This window comes from Chiloscyllium plagiosum, chromosome 10 (genome assembly GCF_004010195.1).
Source record: "Chiloscyllium plagiosum isolate BGI_BamShark_2017 chromosome 10, ASM401019v2, whole genome shotgun sequence".
NCBI lineage: Eukaryota > Metazoa > Chordata > Chondrichthyes > Orectolobiformes > Hemiscylliidae > Chiloscyllium > Chiloscyllium plagiosum.
In genome coordinates this window covers 67274870-67290319 of record NC_057719.1, presented here as the reverse complement: position 1 = coordinate 67290319, position 15450 = coordinate 67274870, and the positions used below count along the sequence as shown (strand labels likewise).

At 40.9% G+C, this 15450-nt stretch overlaps 1 long non-coding RNA gene across 1 annotated transcript in view; it reads left to right on the top strand.

Annotated features, from left to right (window-relative positions):
• LOC122553737 overlaps positions 1-13412 on the top strand; it is an 89371-nt gene extending 75959 nt beyond the window's left edge. Inside the window, exons 2-3 of the long non-coding RNA XR_006312812.1 lie at positions 11771-11875; positions 12484-13412. This is a non-coding gene — a long non-coding RNA (uncharacterized LOC122553737). The remainder of the gene's footprint in view (positions 1-11770; positions 11876-12483) is intronic.
• The last annotated feature ends 2038 nt before the right edge of the window (positions 13413-15450 follow it).

The following is a 15450-nucleotide window of genomic DNA, read 5'->3' as shown; positions in this document are numbered from 1 at the left end:
AAATATGATATAGAGTACATAATTGAAACATAAAACATCAAGAACTATGAGGTACCATTTTAAATGTCTCCCATATGTAAGATGGAGACAAGGAAGAACATAGAGTCATAGAGATGTACAGCACGGAAACAGACCCTTCAGTCCAACTCATCCATGCCAACCAGATATCCCAACCCAATCTAGTTCCACCTGCCAGCACGTGGTCCATATCCCTCCAAACCTTTTCTATTGTTATACACATCCAGATACCTTTTAAATGTTCTTCATTCCTGAAGAAGGGCCTGTGCCTGAAACGTCGAATCTCCTGTTCCCTGGATGCTGCCTGACCTGCTGTGCTGTTCCAGCAATAAAGTTTCAACCTTTTAAATGTTGCAATTGTACCAGCCTCCACCAGTTCCCCTGGCAGCTCATTCCATACATGTACCACCCTCTGCGTGAAAAGGTTACCCCTTAGGTCTCTTTTATATCTTTCCCCTCTCACCCTAAATCTATACCCTCTAGTTCTGCACTCCTCCAGCCCAGGGAAGAGACTTTGTCTATTTATCCTATCAATGCCCCTCATGATTTTATAAACCTCTATGAGGTCACCCCTCAGACTCTGACACTCCTGGGATCTTCTCTCTCAGTTATTCATCTTTGGAATTTTCTCCCTTGGAGAGCAGTTGAGGTTGGGTCATTAAATATTTTCACAGCAGAGTTAGGCAGACTTTTAATTTACATGTGAGTTATGGGTGATGATGGACGGACAGGAAAGTAGAGTTAAGCTCAGAATCAGATCAGCTACAATCTTACTGAGGAAAAGAAGCCGAACTTCCACAATGTATCCACATAACTATAATCCTTCATAACTGGAACCATTCTAGTAAGTCTCTTCAGTACCCACTCCGAAGCATTTACTCTTCCTAAACTGCGATGTGGTGAATTGGACAATACTCCCATTGGAGAAGCAAGGAAATGGCTTGGCCCTGCTCCTATTTCTTATATTCTTATGCTACTCATTATTTTAGAGTAAAGGGTTAATACTTGAATGTGTAAATAAACTCTGTTAGGAAGGAAGTGAGATATCTTATAATGGAGAGACTCAAAAGGAAAAAAATGTTCCTGCTAAATCTAAGAATGTAAATAGTTCATACAATGTTGAATAAACAGTGATATTAAAACGACGTCAGACTTCAAAAACCCCTTTTAGGTAATGAAGAGCAGCCCAACTCTTCCAGAATTTCCAACACAATAACAGGACTAAGTTTCTTATAAATTGTTGTAACAGTTGAATATCAAATATCTGAATATCATCTCCCCTCATGGTGCAGCACATCTGTCAATCTGCTCTGAGCCAAATATTAAGTGGTACCTGATATATAAAACTGCACATGGAATCAACTCCCTTTTAATGCCATTTTTCCTCATTTCCCTCTCATTACTAAACAAAGGTCCATTGCTTATGGCTATCAAAAAATGACTGACTGCTGACATTGAAAAATAGTTGGCACAGGGGACTGAACCAACCTTTTCCAGTGTTGTATTGAAGTGTTTTATGGCTCATTTATGTACTGTGTATAATTTTTGTTTGCCTGTTCAACTACACATGTAGCTATTAGATTGATGTATTTTGTGATTCTTTGTAACTTATTTTAATAATTCAGTTACAGACTTTCAGAATAGGATAGCCAGCTGAACAAATGCATTGGTCTGTCAATGATTTTACCTTAATCATACCTCCTAAGAAATGGCTATGCTGTGTTTAGGTGAAAATGGTCTTGGGATAAGTTTGATAAATGTCTGTGCCTAGATAATCTCAACTACAACTGGATCCTTGTCTGTTCACCTAACCATTAGTGCAAAGAAGAGGGAAAATGTTATCATGTGGGGAAATCATTTTAAGCAAGGGACCGGGGAGGCCAAGTTTGAAGATTGTATCTTTCAAGTTGATTTCCTTATTATGCCTTGGGCTCCCTTCAACATTTACCTCCTTTCATAAAGCAGCGGAAATCCTCAGTAACACATTGGTGTAGAAACTAGCGTGAGCCATGCAGCTATGGGAACCATCCCTGCACCAGAATGGATCTGCCCACAGTTGGCCTTGGTCTTCATCAATAGTATGACCACCAGGGCTACAGACACTTGATAGACATTCCCAGGCAGCGACTCTCACCAACTTCTATAGATGCACCATAGAAAGCATTCTATATGGATGCATCACAGCTTGGTATGGCAACTGCTCCATCCAACACCGTAAGAACCCACACAGAGTTGTGAACTCCGCCCAGTCAATCATGTAACCATCCATCCACTAATGTCGTCTATACTTTTTGTTTCCTCAGAAAGGCGGCTAACATCATCAAAGACCTTTCCCACCCCGGTTATAAACTCTTCCAACTTCTTCCATACAAAAGCTTAAAACACACGTACCAACAGGTTCAAGAACAGCTTCTTCCCCACTGTTATTAGACTTCTGAATGGACCTCTCAAATTTCAAATCTAACATTGATCTTGCATCTTCTTTGCAGCCGTAACTTTGTATTCCTCGCTCTGTTCTATCACCCTATAATCTTTGTATGGTATGTTCTGCCTGTACTGCATGCAAAACAAAACTTTTCATTGTATTTAGGTACACATGACAATAATAAATCAAATCAGATCAAATCAAATCAACTGGAATGATGCCAGCAAATCCTTGGAGCAAAGACGTGGAATGATCATGAGGAAAAGAGGCAACCTGAGAGGGCTAGCAACTGCAATAGAGGAATTTGGCAGTGTGGAGACAAAGCCAAGCAAAGGCACAGAATAATTTCCTGTGCTGTCGCAAAGTAAGGGAGGAGGACTCTTGCAGTTCCCAACTCTATATTCATGTCAGTATATTTTTTTAAGGACTGATGGTTAGGCAGCCTGTACAGCTGAAATTTTGAACAATTTATTTTGTCTACCGGAGACTACTCAACCAAGCCACTGAGTTTGCATTGACTTGTGGTTAAGCATGGATGTATGGTAAGTATTTAAAGACTCAAAGGGCTACATTACAGTTTACTCTTCAGACTTGTGAATTAAAGTGTCTGTTAAGTCAACACTAACTAGACGCAGTTTTAATATATTGTACACCGTCCACTCCCAATGTCTGTCATGTAATGTGTATCATTAAGTAACTTTTTTTGGGGGGAGCTAAATTCACTTTTCTCGGTTTGCTGCCGTGTTTATGTTATATCATTTGGCAACCATGTACTAGATCTTCATCAGAATATGCATGTTGATTTTAAACTCTATGTTAGAAAACAAATACTGTATGTGCATTGCATGCATGATGATGTAGAGAAAGTAATGTTAAGAGCAAACAATCTGGCATTACATGAAGCACAATCAATGTTTCTCGGCCAGACACTAATGCACATTTCTATTTATTATCTCCTCTTAACTACTATACATGGAAAGTAAATAATTTGTGCAAACAGTTCGATAGTGATGATCTTCCTTGCACGGTGTCAGTGAGCTTCAATTGCTATTGCCACTGCACATTGTTTTCAGAGCGTGTTTGCTCATTTCTTTCATGGAGGCCAGCAGCATTGTTAATGGAAATGGAAATGTCATCCTGGTACTCCAGCAGGTGTTATGCTGAAGTAGTAAAGAAGATACATTGTAAAGGCAGCATAGAGAGTTCAAAAAAAAGGGAGAAAGATGGAGGCTATTGTGCCATGCTGTGATTAACACTGACGGTCTTTTTAAAAATGTCAAGTGGAAGGATTTCATGAATGATGACATAGCAAAAGAGTTTAAGAAAGAAAGTCTTGCATTTATATAATACCTTTATAAGATGTCAGAACTTCCCAAAGGCTATACTACAATAATACAATAATGCATGTAATGTGCATGCAAAACAGGTCTCACAAAGAACAACAATGACCAAAAATAATCTGTTTTTATTTTAAGAGTTTTAATAATGGAAAATGTGCCATCAAAGGTTTTTCACACAAATCATACTAAATCTAGGAAAGCATAAATGTTTTGGCCCTCCAGCTTTGATAGCCTACCCACTGTCCTTACTTGGATAGTCAGCTTGCCCTGTGGAGACAAATTGAGGGAAAGTCACTCCCGTGTGATTGTTCCCTACTGAGTGCAGCATCAAGACTCCAATTTGTCCCTGACTTCAGGCTTCCACTTCCTACCACAGTAATGTGCCACTTGCATGCAAGGTGAAAGGGAGCAAAGAATGTGTATGGCAACATCATTGCAACACAACTCCAAACAATTCCATTTTACAATAATTGCTTAAATGTTAACCCCAGGACCCTTTAAACAGAGGATGTGTGCTCAAAGCCACAGTTTCCTCTCCCTGGAACGTTCACACAGAACCTAACCCTCACACATAATAAGCTTTGGAGGAACAAGGCTCTGAAAAATGCATGACATAATGTCTCTTTAACTTGTAAGAACTACAGATATGAGTCAGGAATCACTTTAAATATAAAAGAGGAAGCTTTGCTTTCTTTTGGAGGTTTAGACAAATAGGCAGAAAGCAATGTTAACAAATCACTGTGGATCCCTGGCCCAACTTTTTCAGACAAACATATAAATTCTGTTTCATCACTGATAATGCTGTGCTTCTTTAGGGATTAATTTACAAACAAAACTAACCAGCTTGCAAGTTTCACCCAGTTCAGTTCCATTTATGTTCCAATAAAAAAAAACATGTACAATAAAGAAAATCTTCATCACCATGATAACAAGAACCAATGGGTGATTTTATCCCTACCTGCCTGATAGAATCCAGACAGATAGGCAGTTAAAATTCACCAAGTAACTTACTTGCTGAAAACTTGCACTAATCCTGCCATCTTAGATCTCTTCTAAGCAAGTGGCTAAGACATTGACCTGGGGCAAGCTAGAGTGGGTCGTTCATTAAGCTGATTCAAAATTATAGACAGGCCTGACTAACAAAGAGAAAGAACAATACAGCACAGGAACAGACCCTTCAGCCCATCAAGACGGCACCGACTCATGATGCCTTTTTAAAACTGAAAACCTTTTGCCTCTCTGCGGTCTGTATCCCTCTATTCCCTGTCTATTCATATATCTGTCAAGATGCCTCTTAAACGTTGCCATTGTATCTGCCTCCACCACCTCCTCTGACTGCACATTGTAGGCGTCTGTGTAAAAATCTTACCTTTCACATCTCCTTTAAACTTAAACTTTATTAGCTCAAACCTCTGTGCCCAAGTATTTGATATTTCTGCCTTGGGAAAAGGATTCCAACTATCCATTCTATCCATACCTCTCATAATTTCATAAACTTCTTTCAAGTCACCGCTTAACCTTCAATATTCAAGTAAAAACAAATCAACATTGATTAATCTCTCCTCATAGTTAATACCTTCCAAATCAGACAATATCCTGATAAAACCTTTCTAGACCCTCCCCAAAGCATCCACATTCTTCCTGCAGTGTGGCAACTAGAACTGTATGAATTAAAAATCACACAACACCAGGTTATAGTCCAACAGGTTTAATTGGAAGCACTAGCTTTTGGTGCGCCTCTCCTTCATCAATATTCCAAATGTGGTCTAACTAAAGTTCTATGCAGCTGCCACATGACTTTCTAACGTTTATACTCTCTGCCCTGAATGATGAAGGCTAGCATGCTAAATGTCTTCTTGACCATCTCATCCACTTGAATTGCCACTTTCATGGAATTGTGGACCTGTCCACCTAGATCCCTGTGTACGTTGATGTTACTCAGGGTTCTGCTATTTATTGTATATTTCCCTCTTCCATTAGATCTTCCAAAATGCATCACCTTGCATTTGGCTGGATTAAACTCCATCTTCACCCAAGTCTCTAGCCTATCAATCTCCTGACTTATCCTCTAGGAATCCTTCTCACTATTCATAGCTCCTCCTCAAACTTACTAATCAGGCCTACACTACATTCTCCCCCAAGTTATTCCTGAGCCTTACGCATGCCCCCTTTTTCTTTTTGAATAATTGTGACCGTGACCTGAATGAAGAAGTGATCTCAGCTTTCCTATTAGTTAGAAAATGCGGAAAGAGGATCTTGGGGCAGAAGTGACCTAAACAAGTTTTGTTTTTAATTTTAAAAACGGCTTCTATAGAAGGTCCAGAGTCCTGAGCATTCCCTTCTTTTCTGAAAGCAAGACCTTACAATAACATTGCTTCTGAACTTACCCAGGGACCAGATTCTTTGGTTCCAGCCTATTACCTAACAATCTGCCTGTCATTTTTAAGGCAGGCATGTACAGATAGTCTGTGACAGAATTGACTCAGATTTAAATCTCTGGGTTTTGACCTACGACTCACTCCATCCCTGCCCAATTCCTGTCTTATAAATAGTATAGTTTAAGTGTAACTATTTCTACTTGTTCCACACTGCCGCATCCAGTCATAAATGGTGGTGGGCAATTAAACAACTCACTGGAGCAAGGGGCTCCATAAATATCCCATTCTCAGTAAAAGGGCAAGACCAGCACATCAGCTCAAAAGATAAGGCTGAAGCAGAAGTGCCAAGTGGATGATCCATCTCGGCCTCCTCCAGTGGTTGTCAGCATCACAGATACGACCCTTTAGCCAATTCAATTCACTCCATGTGATATCAAGAAATGGTTAGAGGCACTGAATATTGTGGGCCTTGTCAATATCATGGCAAGAATACAGAAGCCTTGTGCTGCATGATTTGCTGCTCCTCCAGAGAAGCTCTTCTAGTACATTACAAGACAACCATTTACCCAACAATGTGGAAAATGTGTATATCCTGTACACCAAAAGCAGGACAAATCTAACCCAGCCCAATTACCGTCCCATCAGTATAATCTCGATCATCAGTAAAGTGATGGACGGTGTCACCAACAGTGCTATCAAGCAGCCCCTGCTCAGCAATAACCTGCTCAGTGTCACCCTGTTTGGGTTCTGCCAGGGGTTACAGCTACTGACCTCATTACAGCCTTGGTTCTAACATTGATAAAGGAGCTGAGTGCCAAAGGTGAGGTGAGAGTGGCTGCCTTTGACATCAAGGCCATATTCGACCACGTGTGACATCCACGAGCCCGAGCAAAACTGCAACCCCACCGTCCTGTGGCCCAACATTTCAACTCCCCTTCCCACTCTGCTGAGAACATGCAGATCCTGAGCTTCCTCCACCGCCGCTGCATCACCACCCAACGCCTGGAGGAAGAACGCCTCATCTTCCGCCTCAGAACATTTCAAACCCAGGGCATCAATGTGGATTTCACCAGTTTCCTCATTTCTCCTCCCCCAACCTTACCCCAGTTCTAACCTTCCAGCTTAGCACGGTCCTCATGACCTGTCCTACCTGCCAATCTCCTTGGATACTGCCTGACCTGCTGTGCTTTTCCAGCACCACTCTGATCTAAACTCTGGTTTCCAGCATCTGCAGTCCTCACTTTTGCCTGGAAACAATGGGTATTGGGGCAAATTCTCCACTGGTTGGAGTCATACCTGGCACATAGGAAGATAGGTGTGGTTGTTGAAGGTGAGTCATTTCAGATCCAGGACATCTCTGCAGGCATTCTTCGGGATAGTGTTTGAAGGTTGGAATGTTTGAAACCCTACAGTGTGGAAAGAGGCCATTCGGCCCATCTGCACCAACCTCCAAAGAGCATCCCATCCAGATGCAGTGTCCTGTGCCTAACTACCTTCAGCTGCTTCATAAATAGTCTGACCTCATGACCTCCATCATGAGGTCAGACATGGGGATGTTCACTGATGATTACACAATGTTCAACACCATTCACGACTCCTCAGATGCTGAAACAGTCCATATTCAAATGCAGTAAGATCTGGACAATATCCAGACCTGGGCTGACAAGTGTTAAGTAAGATTCATGCCACATAAATGTCAGGAAATGAATATCTCCAATAAAAGACAATCTAACTGCCACTGCTTGATGTTCAGTGGTGTTGCCATCACTGAATGCTCCACTATCAACATCCTGGGAGTTACCAATGGCCAGAAACTAAGCTGGACTTGCCACATAAACTCAGTGGCTACAATAGCAGGTCAGAGGCTAGGAATACTGCAGTGAGTAACTCACCTTCTGACTACCCAACACCTGTCCACCATCTATAAGGCACAAGTCAGGAGTGTGATGGAATACTCCCTACTTGCCTGGATGGGTGCAGCTCCAACAACACTCAAGAAACTTTACACCATCTACTTGATTGGCACCACATCCACAAACATCCATCCCACCATTACTAATGCTCAGTAACAGCAGTGTGTATGGTCTAATAGATACACTACAGAAATTCACCAAAGATCCTTAGACAGCACATTCTAAACCAATTACTACTTTTATCTGGAAGGACAAGGGCAGCAGATATATGGTTGTAATGAGGTCAGCTAGGTGGATGTCATAGAATACGAATTCCTGATTAGACCTGTTGCCCTGGTTCAATCAGGGAAACCTGGCTGACAAATATAAACAGGAGTGTCAGAGGTTCTGTTCACTCAGAAGCCAGAGCAGGTGTCAAGTGCTATGCATGTGTAAATAAAGGGTGACTTGGTGATTAGATACTGGCCTCTGTGGAGTTATTACAACCATCACTTGCAAGTTCCCCTCCAAGCCACTCCCCATTCTGACTTGGAAATATATCACCATTCCTTCACTGTTGCTGGATCAAAGTCCTGAAAAAGTCCTTCTGAAGGGTACTGTGAGTCAACCTCCAGCACATGGACCGCAGGGGTTCAGGAAGGCAGCTAACTGGCACCCTGTCATAGGGCAACTAAGAACGGGCAATAAATGCTGGCCCTGTCATGCGGTGTTCACATGCAATGAGTGAATAAAACAAAAATAGCTAATAATTTTCTCAGTTTTCACTCATAACATCAAAAGTAACCTTCACAATATTACAAACTTAGTTACTTTTTTTTCAATATGTAAAAGATCTTGGACATCGTTTCTGTCTTTATATACCGATCAGGAAATATATGTATATATCCTGTGCAATCTGAATAGTAATTTCTTTATTTGATTGCTGGTAACTGCATTGCCATATCATTGATTTGAATAATCAACATCTGTAAGATATTTGTTTTAATCATTCTCTTTGCTGAATGACCTGGTGTAACTACATTGCACCATAACTCCAGCAACTTTTTACATAGTGACTTTAGGTAATGAAAGGTTCCAAAGCATGTCACAGGAACATTAAAACAGGGAATGACAGAATGGTTACAGCACAGGCAAAGGCTGTTCAACCTATCATTTCTGTGCTGACCCTCTGAAGGAGCAAGTTACCTAGTGCCACTCCCTGTAGCCCTGCACATTGTTCTTTTTGTCAGATAGTAATCCAATTTCCAAATGCCTCAGTTGAATTTATCTCCAACACCCTCAAAGAAAAGTAAAGGTAGTTACAGACACAAGGAGCAATTCAAATTCAAAAAAATAGGAGATTTCAGAGGAAGTCTTAAAACTTCAGCACCAAGGAATCAGGGAGTCAGATGGAACTCAGACCTAGGCTGATGAACAAGATAGACTTAGTAGCAAAGAATGTATATAGCCATGTTTTGGACAATTTTTAGTTGAAATGCAAAAAGGCTGTGCAAGCAAAATAGAGCTCCATCTAGAGAAATGTCTATGATTAATGGCAACTTTGGTAAAAATGTTCCTCTCTGAAACTGAAGCATTTTCCAGACAATTACTGGTTACCATTTTTCAAAAACTTTTAAATACAGAAAGGGAAAGAAAGACTTGCATTTCTATAGTGCTTTTCGCAACCTCCTCAAAGTACTTTATGGCAAATGAAGTACCTTTGAAATGTTGTCATTGTTGTGAAGAAGGAAATGCAGCAGCCAAGTTACACATACAGCAAACTTCCAGATAAACAGGATGCGAGGACAAAATACCAGGAATGGCTTCCTGCTCTTTTTTGAAATACCGTCATGGGATCTTTTTACATCCACCTGGATCTTCAGTTTAGTGTCTCATCTAAAAGTCAGCTCCTTCACATTGTAGCATGCCGTCAGCAATGTGCTGGTTATTTTTGTTCCCAAGCTCTGGAGTGAGACTCCAGAATCCAGAACCTTGTGACTCACAGATGAGAGTGCTGAACCATGGCTGACTCACGAAGCCAGCAAAGCAATCCAAATTAACACCCTTTATATAAAGGAAGAGGCAATAGGATGTTTAAAAATGTCAAAGCCCCTTGGTTGAAAAGTATTGACACTGAAATTCCTTTGTGTTGGAATGTGTTAAACCAGGATTTGTAACTTTGCAAGACATGCAATATCTCATGTGACTGACTCGCTCGAAGGCTCTGCTGCAGTCAGGTTCTGAAATAAATTCTGTTGATCATCAAAGTTTACTGGAGAAGTGGTGTGGTCGCAGTGGTAGATATACATGGATGGTAGAGTTGGAATGAGATGTGATATAATCTGTCCTAGAGCCTGGGACTATTGTTATCCAGCTGTACTTGGGAATGTGAACCATTATTTAAATGGCATAGTTTGTGGAAATCCATTTATCAAGCCAGAAGTTGAAGGCAAATTGATCACTTATGGATATCGTTGGCAATCTTGGGACTCACTGCAGGTTTGACAAAAATCACTGAAGTCCTTCTTATGATGAGAAACCAAGCTAGGGTCTGAGACCCTGACAATGTACTTCCTGGTGGGAACATTCCCTGAATGCTGGAAATCTGAAAAAAAAGCCATTAAACTGCTGCAAAAATGTAAGTCTCACACTTATGCACACATATCTAAAGGTTCTCCTGCAGGGCTATCTGAGAAAAAAGGGGTTTGCTGTTTCCATGAAATGGCAACAAATGGCAGTTCTGAGACATGAAGGTAGCCTGGAGGTAGCCGTGGAGGTTAGTAACTGTGGAAGCATCATGAGAGACTAGAATCAATGTTGCAGGAAAATGGTCTCTTGCACACTGCCAGGGTAAATGCCAATGTCAGCTTAATGCTTTCTTCTCCTCTAAGTTGGCATTGTGCACTTGCCACTGCACAATTCTGACATACACTAAATTGGGTCACATTGAATCAATATCTGTCACTTAATTGCACCTATCTATGTTCGTACCTCTTGTAGTTTATTGTGATTGCCTTTCTCCCATCTACTGGTTTCACATTTAAGCTTAAAAAGGAGCTGGAACATTCAGTAACGCATGCCACACCAGCTCACTCGGCTTTCTTTACAACTAGGAGAATATATGCATGACATTACATTTTGCCAAAGGCTTGCATGAGACAAGGACATCTTAAAATATGGCTTCAGAATGAACAACTCACATGTATATCAGGCATACATTATTCTAGCTTTCTGAATACACTGAATCACCTTTCATTTTGAATCTTAATTCTTAACGTCCCCTAGACCATGTTCGTCTTGCAAATAAAATGCAAGGGCAATCTGGGAATTCACATTTCTGTCTATATTCATCAATTCCAGCATACTGGACGTGTACCATGCTAATGTCCCTTAATGCTTTCATTCTTCTGCAGGAAATGAATGTACATAACCAGCATGAATGTGTTCAGATAGGGCAGGAGATGCCTGACAGACAGCTCCTCCTTGGAGGAATGAGCTGCTGAGCTTGGAAGACAAGCAAAGGGGAACATGCATATACTGAAAGGGAGATTGGAAATGTCTATCAGTCTTATGAGAAAGTTTCCAAGCAGTTACTGCCAGCTATACATCAATTATCAACACTTTAATGAATAAGGATAAGGATGGCATATTGTAACAATAACAAATTTACGTATTGATGAAAAGTGACACATTTTGTTGAAACTTTTTGTCTTGCAGTCATCAGACAAATTTGCAAGAGTGCTGCAGTAAGGGGAAATCAACATTTATACTGAATGAGAGGAGAGTGCTGATTGGTTCACCAGTGGAGTCTGATTGATAAAGGTATTGCCTGGAACAATTGCACAATCATTGCACAATTAACAACCATCACTCAGAGTTCTCCTTTCATACACTATAAATGTTGTTTTTGTTATGTTAGCACCTGGGTGTCTCTGGAAAATGAGCATGCGCAGTCCACCAACACCCTGGAGTTGTTCAGGGAGAGGTGGGCGCCGCGGGGAGTGGAGTGAATTATTTCCCCGTCCAATTCTATTTTGATTTAACCCCTGACCTCCCCCTCACTGTTTGATCACGCAGCATTGCCCTTTGATGTGAAGGGCACTGCTTGTCACTGGCCACTTGGGTGTTTCTTTTCTTCCTGGTGGTGGAAACTGAATAAAGATTTGTGCACCTTGTGTCTTTCACTGTGTCTCACACCTGCACAGACACAACATGGATGCTGGGGGAAAATAAATAACAATAAGCACTACCGCAGTTAGGCGGTAGTGTGGGGGGAAAAAAGAGATATAAAAAAATAAAAAATAATAAATGTTGTTTTCCCTTTACTTTGGCATTTCTTGTGAACGGTTGAATGTGAAATGAAAAAATGACTTATTTCAGCAGTACTCAGTTTCTGTCTGACCAAATAATTTTTATGTTTATCTCTCTAGCTTTTAAAACACAGACCTAAACAAGAATAAAGCCAGCCATAAAGTCCATGTCTCCCAGTCCCATAGAAAGTATTTCTAAGGAGGAACAGCCAGGATCTTCAGAGGATGCAGTAGTCTGATGTTCATCCCACCTTCCACCACCAAAAGACTTCAATGAGTAATGTATCTGGAATAGGCTTCTGTGAACACAGCACTAACACAGATCTACAACAAGAGTTGGAAGAAATGACTAAAGTGGCACTCTGAAGACTGGTGGAGAAAAGCCCCTTGCCAAGTCTAGTACAGACGATGAGCCTACGGGCTTGATCATGGTTGAGATGACAAGATATAGAGTCAGACAGTGAACTATCTGGCAGAGATACCAGGCACTTTGCATTGAATAAAGTAAATGGTAGCGGAGTCTGCACACGTTCTGCCTGATGTAATGGCTTTGGCACACAAGCACATGGTTGCCTCTGTAGATTAGGTGATGGCAACTGGAGAGTGCAGTTCAACAAAACAGTCATGATCCACTAGGTATGCATTCAGACCTTCATGCCATCACTTGACCCATCGATGCTTTTAGTCATTGGTTCAGCAGGAGGGAATCAAAGGACCTTGACCTAATTCTAGATACCTATTCCCTCAAGGGGTTAGCAAGGTGTCATTGGCCAACTAGGAGGAAGAATGACAGATAGGCTTCCAGTGATTATCCTGTCAGGACACTCCAAAACTATTGGACTTTAATCATCTTTAATGTTCATGGATTCTTTAGTTGCCCTGGAGAAGATGGTGGTGAGTGGCTTGCTAGGCCAATTCAGAGGGAGGTTGAGAGTCAGCCATATTGCTCTGGAGTCACACATCGGCCACATGAGGATGCCAGATTTCCTTCCCAGAAGGATATTAGTGATTGAGATGGGTTTTTTCCTGACAATGGTTTCATCAGTAGATTCTTAATTCGAGATACTTTTTAATTGAATTCAAATTCCACCATCCGCTGCGGCAGAATTCAAACCTGGGTCCTCAGGACATTACCTATACTTTGGAATTACTAGTCTAGTGATAGTAGACTAGACTACTAGGCCAAAGGCTTCCCTTCATCTCTGTCTCTCTCTTTTTGTCTAACAAAATTGTGCCCATGAATTTAATTGCAGTGATCTAGAGCATTATTGAGAATTTATAACATGCTAATAAATGCAAACTCTCGCCTATAATGGTTATGGTTGGGAAACCCAACATATCTGAAAAACTCAGAGAACTTAATAGCAAAAGTTTAACCTGCCATTAAGAAACAGAAATTTTGCTTCCTTCCCAATTAATTCTCATGCCCTCGGGCAAGCCCAGAAAGCTCACCCAATGTTCCTGTTTTCCCACCATTTTTTGTTCTTGTTCCTAATGGCAATTCTTCCCATTGGAAATCCCCACTTTGTACACATCAAACATGATAAAGATCATCTGTCAATTGTGAGCTATGTCAAGTTAATCCGGCAGCTTTAAAGCTATGCCAGAGGCTCCCATTGCTATTGAATGAGCAGGTAATATGGACTCAATCTCCACATTCTAAGACTTTTACTTCTTCTTATGAGACTGAAACACCATCATGGAACTGAACTCTTGTTCACTGCTGCAGACATGTGACCAGCTTTTCCATTTTGAAGTAAAATTAAGGCTCCTAATCTGCATCAAACTGTCATTGATATATGGTCCAAGAAAGGGGAAGCTCTTCAGAACCATAAGCATGATTTCAGAATGAGTGTCCTCATTTTACAATCAAAATTCTTCAGCCAAATGTTTGCATATCTTGGCTCTCTGTACAGTAGCATCTTACTTCCCAAGTTTCAAACACAACTGCTTATAATTTGTACATTGCACTTCACTTTGACTCACCCTATACTTCTCCGCAGAATGGATCAGCCTGTCTGTGAGTTCGTGCTTGGAAAGGATAAAGTGATCGATGACTAATGCTCTGAAGTGTGAGGAGGGATGGATATGTGGGCTTGGATTATTCTTCAGAAATATGTGGAGGATGAAAGAGACAGGTGTTAGAATGGGTTGCCAAGGCATAAATTTCATGTAATTTTCAGTAGAGCAATGACGTTAATGTTTCACAGTGGAATTTGATGACACTACCAAGTGTATGGTAGGGTGAGAAGAAATAAAAGCAGAATGTTATTTATAGTTAAGTTTAGGCCAATGGCTTACAGCCCTGTAAAGAGGTCAAGGGTGCTGCTGTTCATAAACTGGGAAGCCAAAAATATGTGGTAGAATTTCATGTGACTGCTTCCATCAGGACAGAAACAGGCAAAACATATCTGCCATTTACCAAATGGAGGAGGCTCCAGTCTGTTCGCACAGTATTATATCATTGATTTTCCAATGTTAAGTTGTTTTGGAACAGTTTGTTAATCGGAGGGGATGGATATTTGAGCGACTTTGAAGCAGGTTCAGGAGGCAGATATGATGGTGGCGATGGAAGGTTGGGAAACCAGTGGTGATTCTTATTGTCCAAGAAGATCATTAACTCCTTGCCGAGCCCCACAGAAAAAAAACCAAACAGTTGTTTCATCTACAATTTTGTGAGCTGCTTTAAAACATTACTGCTTTGATCATTATCACTGATCGAGGAGTTTGAATGGCATGTACCCCTTGTCCATTGTGCATCAATAAATTATTCATGTCATCAGAACCTGATTTTCATGGTTAATGAAAATCCCAAATGAGCTGTGCGCTTGAAAACTCCGACCAATTAACCAATGATAAGGATCCAGAAGATGAGGGGAACTGTACGCTTTTATCTATTCATTCATTGGTTTGAGTGTTGTTGGTTAGGTCAACATTTATTGCCAATCCTCATTTGCCCTTAAGAAGGTAAGCTGCCTTTTTGAACCATAGATGCTTACGTAGTATGGATACACTAACAGTGCTGCTAGGAAAGGAATTCCAGGAATGTTTTTTTAACCCAGGAACTGTGAAACAGTAGTAATATAT